The sequence below is a fragment of the Sinocyclocheilus rhinocerous genome, unplaced genomic scaffold (genome assembly GCF_001515625.1).
Source record: "Sinocyclocheilus rhinocerous isolate Xijiao unplaced genomic scaffold, SAMN03320098_v1.1 scaffold1169, whole genome shotgun sequence".
NCBI classification, from domain to species: domain Eukaryota; kingdom Metazoa; phylum Chordata; class Actinopteri; order Cypriniformes; family Cyprinidae; genus Sinocyclocheilus; species Sinocyclocheilus rhinocerous.
Genome location: NW_015650322.1, coordinates 420,173 through 426,172, shown reverse-complemented (window position 1 = coordinate 426,172; position 6,000 = coordinate 420,173).

The window sequence follows — 6,000 nt, the reverse complement described above, 5'->3', positions numbered from 1 at the left end:
AAACAGGACATTGATTTCATACATGTCCACTGTAGAGGACACCACCTAAAGTATGTTTATTACACATTTTGGGAGACACAACAAATGAATAGGGAAAGAAATTATATTTCAATATTCCTATGAAATATAATATATTATTATGAAAATCTTGCCAGTTATTACTCCCATTATTGCACTTCTTTTTTCATTACATGTTGCCCCAAAAGTTTATAGATACATTGTACATAATGGGATAACCCGTTTATGGCCATTTTACGCACATGTTGCATAAAGGAAAATGGTATATCAAATCATTCTGTTATATCTTTCATAACATAGTTGAGAATCTTTTTTATACAAAGTTTGGTATAAAAAATAAAAAATGGATTGGGGATTTTTTTTTTAATCACTGTTTTTGCCTTTTCATGTCTATTCATGTATTTTTATTTATTTTAAAAACAGGACTTTTTAAAGTCTTGGTGTCCTCTACAGAGGACATAGCATAACATGTGAATAAAATATAATTTTCCCAAAAAAATGTTTTTTCTTCATTTTTTCTTCAACAATGTGATTACATGAAAAAATATTCAATTCAACTTTTTTCTTCTTCTGGTAGTCAGGAGGATATAATGTAATAATAATAAATAATAAAAATAAAATATAATAATAATAAATATAAGTATTTTTGATGATATTGCTATATTTACATATGTGACCTTGAAGGAATCCAAACGTAATCAGATTACATTACTTTCATATTGTGGTGCTTGCCTTACTTTACTGAATACTTTTTTCATTAAGTAATTTGTAACTGTAACGGAATACATTTTTAAAGTAGCCCTACCAAGCCTATATATATATATATATATATTCTTCCATTGTCACATTTTTATATAGTTATGTTCATGTTTATGCTTATGTCTGCCTTTTGTTCATTGTTAATTTGCTGTCTGTTGCATTTATTTAGATGACCAGTTGTATATTTAAATATTTGAGCTATTTTTTGTAAAATTATGTAATTACTGATAATAATATTTTAAAGAATTTTGTAGTTTATTCATGTAAACCTGTAATGTACTCTATTCCATTCTATTTTATAAATCATTTTTAGACGCTCCATTTTTTAGTCCATGTTGCGTGGTTTTCTTGTGCGATCTGGCAACCGAGTTACAGTGTGTACCTGCAATATGGCAGCGTGCGAGCTGAAGGGAGAGCTGAAGTACCGAGATGGACAGACGAACCAGTTTACAGTACAAGTAGATGGCAATTTGAAATCAATGATAACTGGCATCAAGAAATTAAATGCTGATATATCTGAAGTTTTGACGGCTCTTGTTGAACAAGAAAGGGGCTCAGCGGAAAACAGCACAGCAGATGTAGATGGTAAGCTGTTAAAATGAAGACTGGGTTGTTTAAATGGGAAACCAACAAACTTAAAACAAAAAGATAAAAATAAGAAAATGAATAAAAAATCATACAATAAAGACTACGACGGTGGCTAAAAGTCTCTCCTCTTAGTTTTAGCTACCGACCATTTGATCTGGCTTTTAGTGCCTTATTGCTTAGATATGTAAAGCTTGCACCACAGAGCCCTTCAGTGCAGATGACAGCGAACTCCTTAACTTTACTGATACTGTCTTCTGTCGTTTGCTAAGCAAATATGTTAAGCAGTGACACAACTGGCTTCTATTTACTTACTTTAGAATACTTTATTATTTCCATATTCTTATTACAATTAAGATTGTTACTTTTTATTCATTATATTTGATCTAATTTTGTAACTTCTTTCTATTTTTGAAACCCATGTTATAGAGGAAGAGGAAGAGGACAGTGACGAAGAGGATAGTACCTCAGAAATGGCCACCAAAAAGTCAAACTCAGAACCTCCAAACAAGCGGATAAAGACTTTGCGGTCATGATCTTCAGAGCTGTCATTGTTTTGTTATGACCTTTATAAAGGTGTGTTGTTACATCAGTACCCTCCTCCTCAGAAAAAAACCTTTCTCAGCTTTCTCATTGTTCAAGACAATGTTGGGATTTTGCCTTATTTTGTTTATGTATTTCTTAGTTATTTTTCATAACTTCAGGTTACTCTAAAAGGCAAAAGGGAAAATTGTTTTATCAATACATTTTTCCTGTTATAAAAAGTTATAAATTGACAGTGGTTATCAGTACTTCGGTTTCTTCAGCATGTAATAATAAACCACTGTGCAATAAACTGGATTCAAAATGTCCAATAAAATGTCTGAGTTTCTACACACTGCACATTACATTTCTTTATTGATTTTTTTTCAGAATCCAGAGTTGTTTCAAACCACAGTGTATTAAGTTTGCAATGGAAATGTATTAACGAATACCCATTAAACATTATAAATTCACAGTCAAGCCCTTTTAGACAAAAATGATTTGCCTTTTTTGAACATTTCAACAAATGCATAAAATCATCCACATATGACCAAAGACACTGTCGCCACAAATGAAGTGATTTTAAAAATTGAAACACTTGGATCTGAAGTTGAGAAGTTTGAAACCCAATGTCTTGTGCCAGACTCATTACAACCCACCACACCCAACAAGTCTAAATAACCTTTGCATTTCTTATGCAAGATAAGATTATTCACACTGTAAAATGATGCTGATGTCCCTCAACAATAAGACCTGAGATTGAGTCCACAACTATTCCACACATGCATGAATATGAACAACTTGTTTTCTGAAACACAGATATCTTTTCTCTGAGGACACTTGATTATCACTAGAATCATGAAAATGAGTATTTGTCAAATAAAACACAAATTAAAGAATTGGAAAGTTTACTCTTTCCATATCTAGAGCTGACAAGAAATCATACTTGAACAAAAATACTGATATTAAAGCGAATTCATCACAGATTGTTTTTAAATACAAAAGTTTCCTTATTACAACTCCTTTCTTTGTCCCTGCCTTGAGCGCAGTTTATTTAAGACAAATGAAAAGACAGACACTGTTCTAAATAAATGGAAAATACATATGTGGCACCACTGTAAGCGTTTTCTTATTTTCCACTAATAAAATGTCCACTGGAGTTGAGAACAAAAGCCTGGAGCATTAAAGTGACACTACAAATCCATCAGCCTCATAGTACGGAAACTTTTACAGCTGTCCACATCTTTATTCATCTTGATTTATAGTAAAAAAAAATTATAGTACATTTTTTAATGGCAGCCATATCACCCTGTAGCCCAAGACTGGTTACCCACTGAAGCTAAGCAGGGCTGAGCCTGGTCAGTACCTGGATGGGAGACCTGGGAAAACTAGGTTGCTGCTGGAAGAGGTGTTAGTGAGGCCAGCAGGGGGTGCTCACCCTGTGGTCTGTGTGGGTCCTAACGCCCCAGTATCTTCGGATGAGATGTTAAACCGAGGTCCTGACTCTCTGTGGTCATTTAAAAATCCCAGGATGTCTTTCGGAAAGAGTAGAGGTGTGACCTCGGCATCCTGGCCAAATTTGCCCATTGGCCTCTGATCATCATGGCCTCCTAACTATCCCCATATCTGCTGATTGGCTTCATCACTCTGTCTCCTCTCCACCAATAAGCTGGTGTGTGGTGGACGTTCTGGCGCACTATGGCTGCCGTCGCATCATCCAGGTGGATGCTGCACACTGGTGGTGGATGAGGAGATACCCCCTGACAATGTAAAGAGCTTTGAGTGCCTAGAAAAGCGTTATATAAATGTAATGAATTATTATTATTATTAAATCTACCCACCATTAGACGTGTAATTCAAGTAGTATACAGAGTTCAATACGCAGCCCCATCAACATTCTCCACATCTTGGACGATGGCTTACTTGACTCCATTTAGGCTACTTAGATTTAATTTATCAAATTTCATTTCAAATATAAAAGTTTTTTTTTTCAGTTAATTAAAGACAAAGCTTCTAATAAAAGTTCTATAAGACTGAACTGACATGGAAAATACTTCTAGATCCCATTATACATTTTCTTTACTTAAAATGCGGACCAATTTTGCCATTCAGCTTGAAAGAGTATGAAACATCACCAATAGTCCAGGTTTTTTTTGCTAAAAATACACAATAAAAACTGGTGTGGAACTGCAAGTGACTCAAACAATTAGTTGTTAAAGAAAAACACACGGAAAAAAAAAAAAAAAACATTACAAAGAAAAGAATCCTAAACACATTCCCCTTTTAATTCCTACATCCAAAGAAAAGGACCAAGCCTTAAAAAATAATCTTATTTATGAATGCACTTTTGTATTACCCAACCCCTAGGACACCAAACTGTATGGCCAAAATCTGACCCCTCATCTTTAACAATCACTTCAAGTGTCAATCAGCTGCAGTCTGCTGATCTGATTGGAGGCCTTGGCAAAGGTTTGGTGACGGTTGCAGAGAACAGCAAGGCAGATAGGCAGAATACAGTATCCTACAGTCTTGGGGTCCGCCTTTGTGCAGGAGTAAAGAAAAAGAAACACCTGGAGGTAGGGAATGAGGAAAATAGTGGCCCACACCCAGAAGGGCAGGAGGAGAAGTCTCGTTTTCAGAGTCACGATCCATGAGGTTGAAGATGGGGAAGAGGAAGAAGCATCTCCCGACCATTTTTTCTGCGCTCCAGACTCCCCTTCTTTTTGTGCCAGTGCAAGTCGGTTGTATGTTTGGCTGATCTCAAATATATAATACACTGCAGCGACACTGGCCAACAAGTACAGTCCGACTCCTATCCACCCCATCCGCTGGCGGAAATTCATCATTCTCCATGCTCTTCTCTGGACAAACAAACACAGAAAATACAAACGCTGACAAGAAACCAAACACTTACATGGTTGTGAAATCATGTGATCACTGCTAATGTTTCAGGAAATAAAAATGAAAACTTAACTCAACTTAAACTGTAAACCATCGCTGAAAAAAATAAACAATTATTGTTATTAAATAATTCTTAAATATACTAGTTCATATGTATATGCAAAATAAATATAACATTAAAATATTTCATTTTTAAAACATTTTCCAAAACAAATAAGCTTCCTTGATGTTGTACGAAACACAATCCTAAACTAATTATAAAACTCTAGCATGAAACATTAAATAAACAAAGAGGAAGTCCTTCAAACACAAGAAACCTCACCATCTGGAGATTTCTCAAAGCTGTTGACTAGTACTGTTGTGACATTACATAGCGACACGCCCCCATAATATCGACTAAACACATGATTTTGACTGAGTTACTTACTGTGATCACACGATCAATCCATTTTGCGCGGTTTTCAGGACAATATGTTTCTCAAGTCAAAACACACAACTGTCACAGGATTGTTGTCTTGGACACACTTCCTGAAAGAGCAACATCCGGGAAGTTTCCCGTGAATCCTCGGCGACTTGATTATTAACTTCGCAAAGGACTCTACTGCCCCCCAGAGCATCTCTGTCATATATACAACTCCTGTGTACTGTAGCCCGGGTGAGCTGTAAGTACCACCAACAGTTTAACCAAGCACAAATTGACTACAGAGGTAAAATCACTATCATCCATGACAGCAGCCGTTGTAAGACTGCTGTAAAATTACAAGAGATTTAGAGGACCAAAATAATTTTAAGATGACAAAATTATTTAAACTGTAGCTAATCTATCCCCATACCTTACTCCTAAAACTAACCTTCACAGAACACTTTCTGCATTTTCTAAAATATATATATATCATTTTGTGATTTATAAGCTGTTTTCCTCATGGGGATCAAAAATAAATAAATAAATCCCACAAGGTCAACATTTTTTTTTACTATACTTGTGGGGACATTTGGTCTCCACAATATGGGTTTACCAGGACCCCACACATGCTGTTTATGTTTTTTGAGTTTTTAGCCTATATTGGTGTAGTGAGGGTAGCATAACAATTATTTTGAACAACAAAAATGTATCGAACACTGAGAATAATCTAAACACAAGACAATGGTGAATGGGAAGGCATTCAAGTTAGCTATATACATTTATAAATAAAAATATAAATTTTACACAATTGG